At 46.6% G+C, this 17,042-nt stretch overlaps 1 protein-coding gene and 1 non-coding gene across 5 annotated transcripts in view; both read right to left on the reverse strand.

The window, feature by feature from the left end:
* LOC119167773 (uncharacterized) overlaps nt 1-17,042 on the reverse strand; it is a 933,880-nt gene that overhangs the window by 719,254 nt on the left and 197,584 nt on the right. The gene's annotated exons all lie outside the window — the stretch shown is intronic.
* LOC119160240 (U6 spliceosomal RNA) lies at nt 5,691-5,794 on the reverse strand. The gene has a single exon (XR_005108311.2). It is a non-coding gene; the product is annotated as a U6 spliceosomal RNA (small nuclear RNA).

Genomic DNA, 17,042 nt, shown 5'->3' on the forward strand with positions numbered 1-17,042 from the left:
GAAAAACGGATTGGAAGTAATTATTTAGGCACGTGGCTTTGTCCGTATCATTGGAAAGAGTGCGTCCATCGAAAATAAGTTCATTTATTCCAACCGGATCAGACCCACATCCCTTTAGATATTGCCAGAAAGGTTTAGGATTTGTACTCATATTTTCATTCAATCGTTTAAAAAAATGCTGCTTTGCATTTACTGATTCTTCTTTATATTCACGTGTTAGCTCCTGTAGCTTCTTATAATGAACTTTACTTTTCATTTTTTTGTATTTTTTGAATACCCGTCTTCGTTTCTTAATTAGTTTCAGGATACTGTAAGTCACCCACGGTTTTTTACGTTTCTTAAGCTTAGCCGAGTCCATACTTGGTATGTACTGCTCTGAGAGTTCGAGTATCTTATTTTTAAATGTGTTCCACAAATACTCTACACTGTGTTCCTCTACCAAGCATTCAAATACAGGCAAATAATCAAGAAGCCTTGCGGAAATTGACGGATAGTCGCCTTTGTCAAAAAAGAACAACTTTCTTCTGATACTCTTCGTGATTTTTTGAATTTTTGTTGTAACGCCTGCTACTACAACCTGATGGTCACTAATGCCTGGAATGATATCAACGTTACTTACTAAATTAGGGGAGTTACAAAAGAGAAGATCAAGGGTATGCTTAAGTCTTGTGGGTTCTAAAACGTACTGTATCAACCCAAAAGTGTCAACAATGTTCTTCATTTCTAGGTTATTACGGCTGGCATGCAGCACCTCGCATGAGTGACTTCGCCATTTTAGATCGGGTAAATTAAAATCGCCCGCTAATAATATCGTACGGTCAGACGCCTGTGAAACGATGTCACCTAATAATTGCAAAATACTGGAGTTCGCGGCGGGCGGTCGATAAAACGTCCCAGCTACAAAAGAAAAATTGTTACTGACTGTAACAGTACTCCAGACAGATTCGACAGCGTCATTACCGATATCAAGATTAGCGGATGAAAGGGACGAGTGAACTAACAAGAAAACACCACCCCCATGATTCGGCCTATCTTTACGGTAGGCAGTATAATTGTTAGGAAACACTTCATGATCAGAGATGGATGGGTTGAGCCAAGATTCTGTACCGAACACGACATCGGCCTTCACGGTATCAAGCAAGCCAGCGAATTCGTCTATTTTGTTTATTACACTTCGGCAATTCACTACTGCAATAATTAAATCACGATGATCGCAGATGGTACAATTTTCCTGTCATCGTTTAGACAAGGCAACGACTTCTTCCTTTTCATCATCCCAAGTAAATGCTCTGCCGTTTATAATCAGTTTATCGGCTTTTAGCTTAACCAGGTTTTTCTTATCCGCCCTTTTCGCTTTACCATATTCCCAAAGCTTCTTTCGTACAGTGCGCGTTTCGAATGAATAGTCCTGCTCAATGCTGTACTGTGTACCTTTCAAATTCTTGGCTTTTTTAAGGACGACCTCTTTTTCCTTATCAGATGAAAAGTTCACAATAATTGGCCTTTTTTTCCGTTCATTAAAACGACCTACGCGATGTGCCCTTTGAACTGATGTCAGTTCGTATCCGAGTTGGGCAGTGCAGATGCCCTTAACGAGGGCCTCAGACTGTTCCCAAGTTTCATGCTGGTCATTATCGTCTATCCCGTAAAACACAAGATTCATTCTACGGCTTCTGTTTTCGAGGTCGATATTTTTCTTTTGAAGAATTCGCATCTGATGAGTTAGATTCTTTATTACAGTGGCTTGCTCATGTACCAATTTCATGACGCTTTCTATATGGCCCTCGGTCATCTCTAGCTTGCTCTTTATTTCAGCTATGTTAGTATCACTGTTAGTTATCCTAGTATCAATATTCTCTAACTTACTCATAATAGTATCCTGCAACTTCTTCAAATAATCCATTTCACCTTTATCGAAAGGCCCAGGATTGAGCTCAATGTCTCCAGAAAGTAGTAGAAGAAGAACAACATATAGCACTCGGTTCACAATAAAGCGAAAACGCTTCCCATTAACTCCAGTGCACACTCGCACCGTGGTGCTCGCGACACATGCCTTTGTGGGAGGAGCCGGCAACGCTAAAAGTGCTTTAGGAATTTCAAGCATACGAACAGCACTAACCTGCAAGAGCAGAAGTGTTTTGAGCTTCATGTCGGCAAGCGTGCCGGCTCCAATTCCCACGCAGCCAAGGTGTCGCGCAAATATATACGCCAGTTCTGGGTCACATGATGTTCCACACATGCAGCGACTGTCGCCGTCGTAATCGCTCACGCAAGCGGCCCAACAAGGATCGCAGCACTCCTCGTCCAGCGATGAAGATGCTCGAGCTGATGACGCTTTACGTGATGTATCCGCAGATGGGATGGCAGAACACACGTGTACCGTATGCCCGCCGAACGGCTGATGCGCAGTTTCCGTCCAAAAGACCGCAAAAACCTGCAAGAGCAGAAGTGTTTTGAGCTTCATGTCGGCAAGCGTGCCGGCTCCAATTCCCACGCAGCCAAGGTGTCGCGCAAATATATACGCCAGTTCTGGGTCACATGATGTTCCACACATGCAGCGACTGTCGCCGTCGTAATCGCTCACGCAAGCGGCCCAACAAGGATCGCAGCACTCCTCGTCCAGCGATGAAGATGCTCGAGCTGATGACGCTTTACGTGATGTATCCGCAGATGGGATGGCAGAACACACGTGTACCGTATGCCCGCCGAACGGCTGATGCGCAGTTTCCGTCCAAAAGACCGCAAAAACCTGCAAGAGCAGAAGTGTTTTGAGCTTCATGTCGGCAAGCGTGCCGGCTCCAATTCCCACGCAGCCAAGGTGTCGCGCAAATATATACGCCAGTTCTGGGTCACATGATGTTCCACACATGCAGCGACTGTCGCCGTCGTAATCGCTCACGCAAGCGGCCCAACAAGGATCGCAGCACTCCTCGTCCAGCGATGAAGATGCTCGAGCTGATGACGCTTTACGTGATGTATCCGCAGATGGGATGGCAGAACACACGTGTACCGTATGCCCGCCGAACGGCTGATGCGCAGTTTCCGTCCAAAAGACCGCAAAAACCTGCAAGAGCAGAAGTGTTTTGAGCTTCATGTCGGCAAGCGTGCCGGCTCCAATTCAGAGTTTAAGAAGCGTGCGTCAACAGGTATGTTTATGTCGCGGCTGGAACTGATATCAGGAGAAAATAAAGCTAGTTGTGTGTCACAAGAAAATCCTGAGCGAAAACCGTGTTGACTGGAATGAAAATAGTTATTGCTGACTAAGTACTTGACGATGGTAGAGTAAATCACATGCTCCACTATTTTCCAGCAAACTCTAGTAAGGGAAATGTGGCGATAACTGCTGCAAAGAGATAAGGACCTATTATGGGCACTGGAACAATCTTACCCACTCTCCAGTCTTCGGGCACCACTCCTGAAGATATTGACTGCTGAAAAATATGACAGAGTAGTGTACTAGCAATTGATTTTGTGTTTTTCAGCATTTTTGCGTTGATACCATCGATGCCGCATGAAGATGTGAGTTTCAGTGAGTTGGTTAGTTTTGCGATCTCGTTTGAGCAGAATGTGACGTCCGGCATCTCGCTATGGTTGAGATTAAGAAATGAAGGCAAGTTATCGACATGTTCATTGGTAATTACGGAAGAAAAAAAAGCTGTTAAGTTGTCCGGTGGCCTCGTTATCGGGAATTCGGATGGTTTTGTTTGTTGTGCAGTACTAATGGTTGGAAGGTACTGGGGTTAATTGTGTTCCAGATTTTTTGGCATTGTTGCTTAACATAGCTGGTAATGTTTGTGAAAAAATCAAAGTTTTTCTTTGTTAGCAAGTTTATCGAATTATTTTTCGGCATAGTAGTACCTGTTCCACGCAAATGCGCTATTGGACCGCTTTGCCGATCAAAAGAGTCGTTTCTTTTTTTTTATTTAGGCGTTTCAATGTGATGTTAAACCACGGGGATGACTTTTTTTTCGGTTACGGTAATCGTGGGCACATGCTTGGTGAATAGATCTAACATTTTGTTTCTGAATAGCAGTCACTTAGCTTCGACCAAGCGCTTTGAAAGGTCGATAAAAAAGAAAGCAGCGAATGGCTCGAGGTCTGAGTTTATAGCATAATAAATGCCTTTACCATACAGCGGTATATTTACGTTGTTTTTGTTTAATGGTGTAGTTCACAAGAATAAGACGCATGGATTACTAAGTGCTCACTGAGTCCTGATAGAAACGTCATCTGGGACACTCTTTCAGGCTCAGAAGTGAGAACAAGGTAGTTAGATATGTGGGGTTTAACGTCCCAGAACCACCACTAGATTATGAGAGACGCCGTATTGGAGGGCTTCGGAAATTTTGACCACCTGGGGTCTTTGACGTGCATTTAAATCTGAGCACACGGGCCGATAACATCTCCGTCTCCATCGGAAATGCAGCCGTCACAGCTGGGATCCGATCCTGCGACCTTCGGGTCAGCAGCCAAGTACCTTAGCCACTAGACAATCGCGGCGGGACGATTTATAACAAGGTCAAGAATATGAAGGAAGTTATCACTGCCGCGCGTAGGTTCATTGACTAGTTGCGCTTGTCCAAACGTTAGATATGAATCGACGAAATCGCTCTCTATACTGTTTTTGGAAGCCACACATGCTAGGTTAGTACAAGGTATTGCTGGAAAATTGAAGTCGCCGAAAAGCAGTATCAGGAAATTTCGATAAGATTCAGTTAAGAAGTGAATAGCCCCGTGGAATTCCGATACAAAAAGGAGGTCACTACCAGGGGGACGACAGCAAACACCGATTATTGTGGGAGGATGTCAAGCATTGCAAAGAACAAGCATGATTTCTAAGCACGATGATGTCTTATTTTAACTACACTGAAGATCTTTATGGCTACATATTAGTACGCCACCACCCCGTTTAATTGTGCGATCTCGTCGAAACACATTTAAATCTGGAAAAAGCTGTACCAACTCAGTGTCGGTAATAGAAGGGTTAACCCATGTCTCTTTAATCACGAACAAATCGAATTCCGTTATAATAATTGGGCTTTGAAGAGTGTCGGCTTTACGAAGGATGCTTCTTATGTTGGTATTTAGGAACGAAAAAAGACTTTCTTCGTGAAGTGGCATGGCTGGGGCTTAAGCGTTTAAAGGGCGCTGTACAACCTTTTGAGCGTTGTGCTTGTACCTGTAAGTATTGCTACCAACGATTAACTTGTCATGTCGAAGTCTGTACGATTGCCGTTGGGCTCTTCCGAATTCAGCAAGATGTTTCCTTGCTTGTAGTGTGTTGGGAGAGTATCTTCAGATATTCGGTAATTGGAACCCTTCAGTTTAGAGGCGCATGACAGAATTTCATCTTTCGTCAAATGAGCAAATCTAACAATGATTGGGCGGCTTTTGTATAATTTGTGTTTCCCGAGTCTATGGGCTATCTCGATTTACATATGTTCAATAGTGGTGTTTAGTTCTTTTCTGCAGAATCGCAGCACTGAAACCTCAGATTCTGCCCATGTTTCACGCTGGCGATCCGGAAAACCTGAAAATACGAAGTAAGAACGGCACGCTCGGTCCCCCGAGTCGTCTTATCTCACACTGATTGTCGCTATATCTTTTGCATTTTTATCAGAAAGTAACCGAATATCGTCGATTTGCTCTTCTATACTTATTATCGATTCGCAATCACATTTTGTTATAGTGAGCCTTTTATTGATCTCTCTAATAGCGCGTGCCATCCTTGCGCAGGGGCCATGCTAATCTTCTCTGTATCATTCCAATTTTATTATATGTACTTTGGAAGTACATGAACAACACAGAGGAACAATGGGAGGTGCTGCTGTCCAGCTCGGCCATTGTTGATCAGCGCTGGCTGGTCCAACGAGTAGAGATGATGGCTAGGGTCAGCGGAGCCCTGGAGTAGGGGCCCGACCATTTGGAATGCTCCGCGGTATGCACAAATAAAGTTTCTCTCTCTCTCTCTCTATCTCTATTAGCACTGTTGTTCTGGGATAGATTCTGCTGAATGGATTTTAGATCTTGCAGCATGGAAGCTTAGCCAGACTGGAGTCTTTTAAGAACCAGGAGTAAGGCACCAGGTACTTGCGTCTCACCGGAACGAGTGTAAGGAGCTGGGTTCAGTTCAATGTCACCTGGCAGCGCTATTATCTCTTTGATGACATGTGCACACTCAACTGCAATTTCGAAACAGTACTTTGGGCTTGGCAACACCAGGAGCGCCTCATAACGAGTGCGACGTGTATATAATGAATATTGATTTTTTTTACCTGCAATACAAAAAGGTGTCGCAGGTGAGTTGCCGTGACCATGGTTTCGGTGTACCCAAGCCCAATGGGGGCCGCGCAGGTCCTGAATGAATATATGCGTTCCGGTGGCGAGGAGGACGTAATCCGGATATCAGCAGTTGTTGTGGTCACGTGAGCTGGTGGGGATGTCCAGTGCATTGGCTCAGGCAGTGGGTGCTGATGTGGAAAACTTGAGGTATCCTGTGTTCGTTGTTGATGTGGTTGAGCAGGCGAGGTTGGGCTACGTGCAGTGCGCATTCATACCGGGAGCAGGAAGGCCTCCGGCGGGTAACCTGGTCGCACGTCGTCGCATGGCATAGCGCGAGACCATAACAGCGCCTGCACTACAAAAAGATGTCGCAGGGGAGTTGCCGTGACCATGTTTGCGGTGTTGCCAAGCCTAATAGTGGCAGGAAAAGAGATTAGATGCCGCATACAATTGCAGTGACGCGATGGTTGGAGTAGAGGACGTGGATGCAATATAATGGTGCATTGGAGAAGCGAAAACATCAAAGCAAGGAGCAAAGAGGCAGTAAGCCGATTTTTGTGGTTGGGCAGACATATTGACAGAGAAAGTTCGAAGTATTCACGAATGATTATTCCAGAGGGTGCAAAAAAGAATGAGATGTTTCACACGTGCGTTGACAAACGCAAGAAAGTAAGAGAAAATTAGAGAGCTGTAGACGGAGAGAGAACCAGTCATGGGCACCAGGGAACCAGTCATGGGCACCAGCAGAGCGGTGCAACGCTACGCAGACGTGAGATGGAAGAAAACCATTCCGATATTGCTAAAGCTATGCCTTGATAATCGGGCCAGAAAACTAGTGGGGCAAAAGGCCGATGCAGCGAGAGTTAAGGCGTTACATACGACAGCTAATTCGAAGAGGCGTCGGAGTAAAAGAAACAGAGGCATCAGCTGTGTCGAGCGTCTAGAACCGTGGGGCGAGAGTAGACGTACGAAAAAACTGAAAAAGATGCAGAACGTGAAAAAGCACAAATTTAAACATGTTGTCTCAATTTCGTGATTGCCTACATGACAAAAAAATTGTCTTGTGGAATGTGTTCAAAATGTGTCGATAGATGACTTTCTTTAAAGCCGAATTTCTTACACTACGAATTATGCAACAATATGAACTGGGAGTGCTGCACTTATGTATAGTTAAAGTTTTGAGTGTTGCGAAAAGTTTTACGGACGATAATGCAGTGAACATGCCTAACAGTGCAGTGCAGTATTACATGACGTGTTTGGAAAAGTGCTTTTTGGTGACCACTGTGACGTGGGAGTTGTTTTAAAGTGAACACTTGGCAAGCGAATGCAACTACAAGATCAAGAGAAAGAGGTAGCAGTTTTTAAAAAAATAAACTTTTTTAAGGGACCTATGTCATGAATATTCGACAAAATAAGAAGATGAGGACGATGAAGGGACGCATGTTTGATTTGAATAACACCTGTTATATTTGAAGACAAATTTGAAAAAAGGATGACGAAGGAGAGAAAAAAAGGTGCACGAGCGATGAAGTGGCCGGGAAAGATAAAGGCGCGTGACCCTAGGTGTGATTAGTGCGCGAGCAGCGATGAGCTGGCATAGTCGACGTGGGCTTTGCAAGAGAAAGTTGCATCACCAGCAAACGCACTGGTGACGGAATCGGCAGGAAAGGGATTCGGCAACATGTGACGCAGGCATCCTGAGAAGAAGACGAATACCTTCACAAGCTTCGAGGGAGGCTACTTGGGATGCTGCCGCTGCTCACAGCAAGTGCCGACGTTCCTTTAGCCAACCCCCTTTGAAGCAAGCCTCTGCAGACGGCCTCTAGGTGACAACACCAGTGTTGAGCACCGGGTATTGCCTGTGGCCGCTGGGCTTAACTAAAGCCCCTTGATTTTGTGAAATTACCGCCATTCACTGTACTCGCCGCCACGCACTCGACCTCCTCTCTATCTTCTCGACCCCTTCACATCCTCCCGGTTTCCGACACTTTTTCTGCGCGATGATTGATCTCCTTCACGGGTGCCCTTAAAGATGCGTGTATCTTGCACTTTGCTTGTGTTTTCTTTTTCTTTCACTCGCGTCATGTTTTGCCGATGCTCTGCGTAAAGACGTAGTGCGCGCTTTGTTTATGTACTTTGTGCGGGCTCTAAGCCATGCGGTTGCACCTATGACTGCAACAACCACAGTGAAAATCGTTACGCACTTTTTATGATATCCCAAAGTAAACTCAAGCCTTGCACAAGCAGCAGTGGCTGCACAACATCGGTGAAAAAAAAAAACTTCCTTCCGACAAATAGCAGTGTACTTTGCGAGGTAAAGCGCCTTTCTTATTGCTCGCGTAGTGGAAAATTCGCAAGGCAATGACCAGTGGGATCATCTCTGATGTGAAGCGCGGGCTTGTGCATGAGCTGTAGACGCTGGACTGTATTTGTGAGCGTACCGGCTGTCTGCCTTCTAACTGGCGTCTTTATTAAACTCCCTAGAAAAGTGGTGCAAGTGTGCTGGTAGCGCAAATCTGGAACTTTAAAGCCGGAAGCTGCCCCCTGCATCAGCAATGCCTGATCAGTCGACCGAGCAAGGCGCACCTAGCAAAGCACGGCTCAATCTCAACTGGTCATCATGCCTACCACCCTGTGCCAACGGGATCCCCCCTTGTTCAGCGGCACTGAGGACCGAGATGTGGAAGAGTGGTTGCATCTGCTTGAAAAGGTGAGCACCGCCAACAAGTGGGACGAGCCCTTGGAATATGTTCCATTTTATCTCAAAGATGTCGCCTGCCAGTGTTTCACAAATCATCTAGCTGAATGTACCACTAGGGCCGCTTTCAAGACAATCCTTGCAGCTGTGTTTGATCACCCCGCAGTGCGCAAGCTGCGTGCTGAACAGCGCCTAAACGGACGTGCACAAAGGCAAAGTGAAAGCTTCACAGGCTATATTGAAGATGTTATCGATTTATGCCGGTGCTTTAACCCTCAAAATGACCGACCAAGACAAGATCAGGCGTATCTTGAAAGGCATAAACGATGATGCCTTTCAAATGATGCCGGTGAAGGGCCCAAGTACCGTATCCGAACTTGTGACCTTGTGCCAGAGCTTGGAAGAGATTCAAAAACAACGTGCATCAGCTCGGAAGTCGACGACAGCAGACGACTCTCTCGCTGCCCTGGCCATCGGTGGTGACAGCACCCTGCTGGAGCAGATAAATGAATATGTACGTGAAGAGGTCGCACGACAGCTTTCGTGTCTCTCGTATCTGCCGACCACCGAAGTACCAACGAACCACCTAACGCCGACCATGAGACAGGCTGTTCAGGAGCAGGTCTCTGAGGCGTTGCCATTACCTACGTCTGCCTCTCCACCAACACCTGTTGCCGCGCCACTGACTTATCCGGCCGTCGCGGCAATGCCTTCGTCTCGTCTGCCATTGTATACGCCACAACCTGTGCGACCGCCTACCGCGCCGTTTCCAGCTAGATAACAGCACGCCGGAAAACTTGGCGTACTGCTGGCAACCGGCCCATATGTTACTTTTGCAGAATTTCAGGCCACGTTGCACGTGGCCTTCGCAGTTAACGGCGCTTCGTAGTTAACGCACCAAGATGCCCTGACTACTTGTTTCGGCCTCCATACCACGCACCTCACGTGCCACCTATGTTAACGAACGTGACGCGCAAGCTGCTTCCGGCACCCGAACCTCGACTTTTCGACGTTCTACTTCCCACTTGCCTTCTCCTTCAACAAGTCATCGTTCTGTATCGCATATGCGTCGACAACCGACCTTCATTGAGACGGAAAACTAACTGCCGCAGCTCCGGAAGCACGAGCTGCATCATTGTCTAATCATTTAAGCCCTGGCCTGTCTCCCGCCAATCTGATCAATGTAATTGTCGAAGGTGTACGAGCACTTGCACTCATCGATACTGGTGCCGCGATATCTTTGATAAGTAAAAGAATCTGCGCTTTCTTCGTAAAGTGACGTTGCTTTTTCCCGTGGTTTCTCTTAGCACTGCGACCACCCAGCAAATTGAGCTCATCGCGGCGTTTACTGCAAAAGTAGTAATTCGAGACGTGTTGTACACCATTGAATTTCATGTGTTGGCTTCATCCCCGATGTCATCCTAGGATGGCATTTTTTATCACGTCATCACGCCGTCGTAGACTGCGCTCGGGTCGAAGTGGAGCTGTTAAGCCTGTTTCACATGGGAGTGACCGAGCGGTGGCGGTCGCGGCGATGAGCGGTGGGAGGACGCGCGGACGCGCGTTCGTTTCACATGCGCCGCTGCTACCGCTGCTGTAGCGCGACGCCCGCCCCTCCGGCAGGCAGTGTTGTCCGCGGAAGGCGCCAGTCAACCGCTGCTTTCAGTGGTATCTAAAAGCCGCGCTCTCCTCCAAGTGTCTTTCCTTTGGCACCCCTGTGCTGCGAGGTTCATCATCCATAGCCGCTCGACTTTCACGCGTCTGTGCACTGATTGAACTAAGTGTAACATGAATGTTACAACAAATAAGCAACGTTTACAGTTGCTTATTGTTTTGTCCTGGCTTCTCAACGTATGATTCTTGTTCCGTGCTCATATAACTCACCATGTAGAAGGAAAGGAAAGAGTTTGCTGGTATGGTTTTATTAGACAGCTGTGTTCCACCTAGGTGAATGCCTAAAACTGCGAGCGTGTTTTGCGCAGCTCTTTTCATGTTTCTCCGATTCATTACTCTTGCTTTCAGCAATTTAACTTAGCGACGCGGAACGACGTTTCTATCGGCCAGAACACACGACTCACAAAATTCATGCCTAAAGTTTTGTATCTGTTCGCTCGAGTCAAAATAAGAGTTTTTATCAAAACTCTCAGTGGTAAGCTACAGCAGTGTTTGTGCTCACCCTTCCGCTCATGCGAACACACCCTTCATTGTGATTTTCTGAATAGTCAACATCTCTTCTGGCGCTCGAATTTGTATGCTTCAAACCTAAACAGTAAGCCTCTTAGATTTTTCAATGATTCAGTAAAGCACCCCAGGAAGAGTTTCACCAACGGCAGGTAGCTTGGTGTACGTGATACGCTCGTTGTACCGGTTCTTTGGCTGCTGTATATACACTTGTGCGTGGCGCAGGTAAGAGACTACGCAGCAATTCTTGATTTAGCTTGAATTTTTGTCCATAAATGCTGTGGTGTTGAGCAGAAAAGCCGGAGTATCACATCGTTTCACACAACACACCTTTGCAGTCGGCACATCGTGACATTCAAATGGTAGCCTTCGACTGTGTATTTAGGTGCATGCCCCTAGGCATATGTTGCTGCACTGGTGCCTGAAATCAACAGCTTTTCTTCATTATCTACGCGGTGTATGTTGCGTTCGCGACCGAACATCTATTTTCGCCTAGCCAGCCGCGCACTCCTGCACTGAGTGTCATGGAGAGCAGCTGGCCAGTTTGGCAGGACCTGTCGACAGCCTGCAAACTTGAGCGCTGTGCGGTGCAATTGTTCCTTGCGAGAAAAGCGTTGTGGAGGATGCGGATAAGTCAACCTGGGTTTTAACGAGAAATCGAGGTGTTGTTGAAGGGGAGAACAAAAATTAGGACCCCTGATGAGTGCCTTATTTCCCCGAATCATGACAGCAAACTTCGCGCCCCTTCTTTGTTGATTCACATCACGAAATTCCTTTTCAGCCACCTGTGTGGAATGCTACTTCTCAAATCGACTAGCGTAGCACCCTTCCTTAATCTCTCGTTCGTGTGAAGCCTTTCATCTATGCACCACCTCACCAAATGTCATCATTTCTTAAACCAGCAACAATGGCTGTGACATAGAAATACGGCTTGCCATGCAGCTCCTCTACGTGGAAGTAACTTTCTATGAAACTCAAAAAAAGAAAAACAAAAAAGCCGTAGTAATACATGTGAAATCAAAATGGCACCGCACGCGTTTGTGACTTTGGTGAAAGCATCGTCGAGAGCAACGAAAGGAAAACAGCTGCACTTTGACTTCAACAGTGAACATGGCTAGTTCAAGTGACGACGTTTACTTTATGAAAGTATGCGACTTCAGCGATTCCTTCCCAAAGAATGCTCTTCTTAGGCTTTTTGCGGAAATCCCCCATCTTTACGTCTCAAAGAAAAGGTTGTTTCACAACTTCTGGAATCAGCAACTTGTTGAAAGCAGTGCGAGACATTTGTGAGCTGGCGAGAGGACGGATGTCATCTGCTACTCATTCGAAGCGACTTGTTCTATGGAGCAAAATCCCCGCAGCACGCGCGTTCACTCCTCTGGCTCTGCCCCTGGCATCACGTGTCAAACGATGTTACTGGTCGCTCTGCCACTTCTGCCATGAGCGAATTTTTCCAACTCTGGCGAATTTCACTAAAGCGACCAGTCTTCGCGGTAGAAACCTGTTTTGCCTTTGCGCGCAGGCTGCCACTCAGCTCTTGGGGAAAAATTGCTCGCATGTGAAACAGGCTTTACCGTTTCATGATGCGCCTTCTGTTGATGCGGCTGTATCTATTGTGGCTTACCTTGTCGTCACGTCGGACATTGACCTTCCTCCTTTCAGCGCCCAGTTTGTTCCTGTCTACTGTGCTTTACTTTTGGACGCTACCGTCTTATTTATGCCATCTGACATCTTCGGTAGCCGCCACCACACATCGCTGCCATTCGTCGTTCTTGCACTTTGTCAAGACACTACCAGAATATTTATTTCCAATCTCAACTCATGCCCCCTCAGTTTGCGCCACGACGAGACGCTCGGCCACATTCAGCCTATCGATGAAGGTACAATCGCGCCTGCCGATTTTTTCGACACCAAGCTGAATATGGAGCTGAACGCGTTGCTTCCTCGCCTTGCCTCGGACAGCGTGTCCTCCGATGCATTTCACTGTTCTATAGACAGCCATCTCGCCCGGGCTCAACAAGAGCAGCTTGTTTCCCTGTTGCATGAATTAAGACGTTAGTTTGACTTTCGCCAAGTGGTGCTAGGAAGAACGAACACCGTTGTGCGCACAGTTGACTTAGGAAAGAGATGGATGGATGGATGGATGGATGGATGGATGGATGGATGGATGGATGGATGGATGGATGGATGGATGGATGGATGGATGGATGGATGGATGGATGGATGGATGGATGGATGGATGGATGGATGGATGGATGGATGGATGGATGGATGGATGGATGGATGGATGAATGGATGAATGGATGGATGGATGGATGGATGGATGGATGGATGGATGGATGGATGGATGGATGGATGGATGGATGGATGGATGGATATGGGTGTACCCTTTAAATCAGGCGGTGGCAAGTGCCACCAACCCGTAAAATCCAATGAACCAAAAACTAGATTTATTTTTTCATCTTTAAATAGTGAGGCTGAGGATTCGTTCTTTGCACTGAAGGGTTTAATTTTCACTCATGCCTCGACTTTAGCCACGAAACAAATAACCTCTTTCTAGTTATTTCTACCCGCTCAAAGTCTAATTTGCCCTCCCTGTCCCTCAAACCCAGTGCTTTGAAGGACTCTGCGCCATCATCCTGAACTATAGGGTTAATGCCTTTACAGAACATTATCAAGTGTTCGGCAGTTTCTTCTTCCTCTCCACATGTACTGCATACCGTGTCTACCCCTTAGTATTTGGCCCGATATGTCTTGGTTGGCAATACTCTCGTCCGGGCCTCAAACAGTAGAGAACTACCCCGAGTATTATCATAGACCCTTTCCTAGGCAATTTCCTGCCTAAAAGTTCGATAGATCTCTTGTGCGGACTTTGTAATCATGCAAATTCTCCACATGTCGGTCTCAGCTTCCTTCACTTTCTTCTTAACCGATAATTCTTTTTGGTTTTGCCCCCTGCTGTGTTCTAAGTATTTCCCAGTCAATTTTCCGGTTCGCTTCCTCCATTTTGTATCAACATTCTTCATGCACACGTAGCTGAAAACCTTCCTTGCCCAACGCTCCTCCCCCCACTTCTCTCAATCGCTTCTCAATTTTGATATTGCTGCTAGCTTCCCTCCCTCAAATGATGTCCAACCCATATCGCCTTGTACTCCCTGATTCAATGTATTCCCGTGAGCTCCTAAGGCAAGCCTGCCTATTCCACGTTGCTTGATTTCTAATCTTGCTTGAACTTCTGATTTCTTGCACAAGAATGCATTGCCGAACGTCAGACCAAGAACCATGACGCCTTTCCATATTCCTCTCACAACATCATACCTATTGTAATTCCACGGCGCCCTGTTTTTCATTACCGCTGCGCTCCTGATACCTTTAGTAGTCACGTATGTTTCGTGTTTCCTTAGGTACAAGGCCCCATTGCTTATCCATATGCCCAGATATTTGTATTTTTTCTATTATCTCTAGCGTGACCTCCTGCATTTTAAGCTCACTACCTTCATTGTCATTAAAAATCTTGACTGCTGATTTTTTCTAACTGAATCTGAAATCTAACCTATCTCCCTCATTACCGGAGATGTCCATCAATCTCTGCAAATTTTTCTTGTCGGCCATTAGCACTATATCATCTGCGTACATCAATGCTGGTACTGCCTGTTCAATGAGTTTTCCTTGTTTGACGAAAAAGAGGTTGAAGCCCAGTCCACTTTGCTCTAATTTGATCTCTAATCCTTGTAGGTACGTCATGAATAATAAGGGTGACAGAGGACACCTCTGCCTAAGCGCTCGTTTTACCTCTGCAGACTTGTATACCTGTTTTTCCCACTTTATAACTCCCTTGTAACGGTAATAGATACCCTTTAAAAATTAGTGACTGCGTCTTCCACGCCTGGTGTGTCCAGTATTTCCCACAATTCCTCTTGAACCACGCTATCGTACGCTCCCTTGATACTCAAAAACGCTAGCCACAGGGGCCTGTGTTTCTTTTCTGCTATTGCGATGCACTGCGTCAGTGAGAACAGATTGTATTCCAACCTCCTGTGTTTCCGAAACCCATTTTGCAGTTCCCTCCGCAACCCCTCATTCTCTATCCATGCCTGCAGTCTTTCCTTTAAAATCTGCATCGCCAGCCTGTAGACCACTGATGTCACTGTTATAGGACGGTAGTTGTTATGTCAGCTTTGTCCCCCTTTCCTTTATAGATCATGCTTATGCTTTGCGCCAGCGCACCCATCGTGAGTCGCCGGTGGAGCGTCGCGTAATTGCAGAACAAGTAGACGACATGCTACAGCGTGGAGTCATCAAGCCATCTTGTAGTCCTTGGTCTTCCCCAGTTTTACTCCCCCCCCAAAAAGATGGTTCGATGCAGCTCTGCGTAGACTACAGGTGCCTAATTAATATTACGAGAAATGATGTTTACCCCCTTCTCCGCATAGACGACGCCCTCGATTGTCTCCAAGGTGAAGTATTCTTTTCCTCGCTTCACCTTCGCTTAGGTTATTGGCAGGTCTCAATGTCTGAGTGTGATCGTCCAAAACGACGTTCGTCACACCGGATGGCCACTGTGAATTTACCGTAATGCCATTCTGACTCTGCAATGCGCCAACCACATTTGAGCGAATGATGGGCAGCATTTTACGTGGTCTCAAATGGAACATATGCTTGTGCTATGTTCACGACGTTGTGGTATTTTCACCCAAATTCACTTCGCATCCCACTCGTCTGCGTTTAAATCTCAGTGCCTTGCAACCGCCAGGCTTCAGCTTAACCCGAAGAAGTGTCACTTCGGGGCTGAGCAACTCAACACACCTGGTCATGTCGTCTCGAAAGCCGGCATTCTTCCCGACCTTGACAAGTTCGTGCTCTCGCCAAATTTTCTAAGCCGACTACAGTTAAGGAACTACAGAGCTTTGTGGGCCTGTGCACCTATTTTTGTTGGTTTGTCCGGAACTTTGCTTCCATCATCGTTCCGCTCACCAAACGTGCTGGCCCTGCAGATCTTTTCGATTGGACAGCAGCCTGTAACAAATCTTTCGCAACACTGCGCCAACTCTTTACCTCACCACCCGTGCTGCGCCATTAGGACACTACAGCGCCAACCGAAGTACACATGGATGCAAATGGCGTTGGCCTTAATGCAGTACTCACGCAACGCAAACCAGGTTTAACGGAGTATGTGGTCGCCTATGTCAGCCGCGCCCTCACTAAGGCAGAAGCCAACTATTCTGTTACGGAAAAAGAGTGCCTCGCGATTGTGTGGGTGTTAAACAAGTTCCGCCCCTATTTGTACGGCCAAACTTTTGATGTGGTAACGGACCATCACGCACTCTGTTGACTGGCTTCACTGAAAGATCCTTCTGGTCGCCTCGGACGTTGGGCACTACGCCTACAGAAATTCGACATACGCGTCGTCAACCGATCGCTGCGAAAGCACTCTCCCAGGCAGCACAGAACGTTGGCCCAATGTTGGGGATAGATTGGCAGTTCATGGTCCAAGAATGGCTCAGAAACAACGTACCACCATTAATGGCTGTGCCAGTTGAATAGAATGGTGATGTTCGGCCATTATACAGAACTTTCCGCCGATATTGGCTTTGACAGCGTAATATAACGGCCACATTGGACCGAGTTGTACAAGCAGCAGCCAATATGGGCAGAGCCATGCGATTAGGCTGGCAATACTCACCCGTCATACGAACATTATTACCAGCGTCGGCTAAAGAGTCAACTTCGTTGGCATAACATTAGACCTGTCTGAGCTCATTTCTGCGTCTGCTGCTTTTGGCGCTGTTCTGGTCTCACTCACGTGTCGATTTTTCGAGTTCGAGAGAGTAATATGTCGGGCGCATAAGTAACATATTTTGTCACTAAATCATGCACAACT

The sequence above is a fragment of the Rhipicephalus microplus genome, chromosome 3 (genome assembly GCF_043290135.1).
Source record: "Rhipicephalus microplus isolate Deutch F79 chromosome 3, USDA_Rmic, whole genome shotgun sequence".
In the NCBI taxonomy this organism is placed as follows: domain Eukaryota; kingdom Metazoa; phylum Arthropoda; class Arachnida; order Ixodida; family Ixodidae; genus Rhipicephalus; species Rhipicephalus microplus.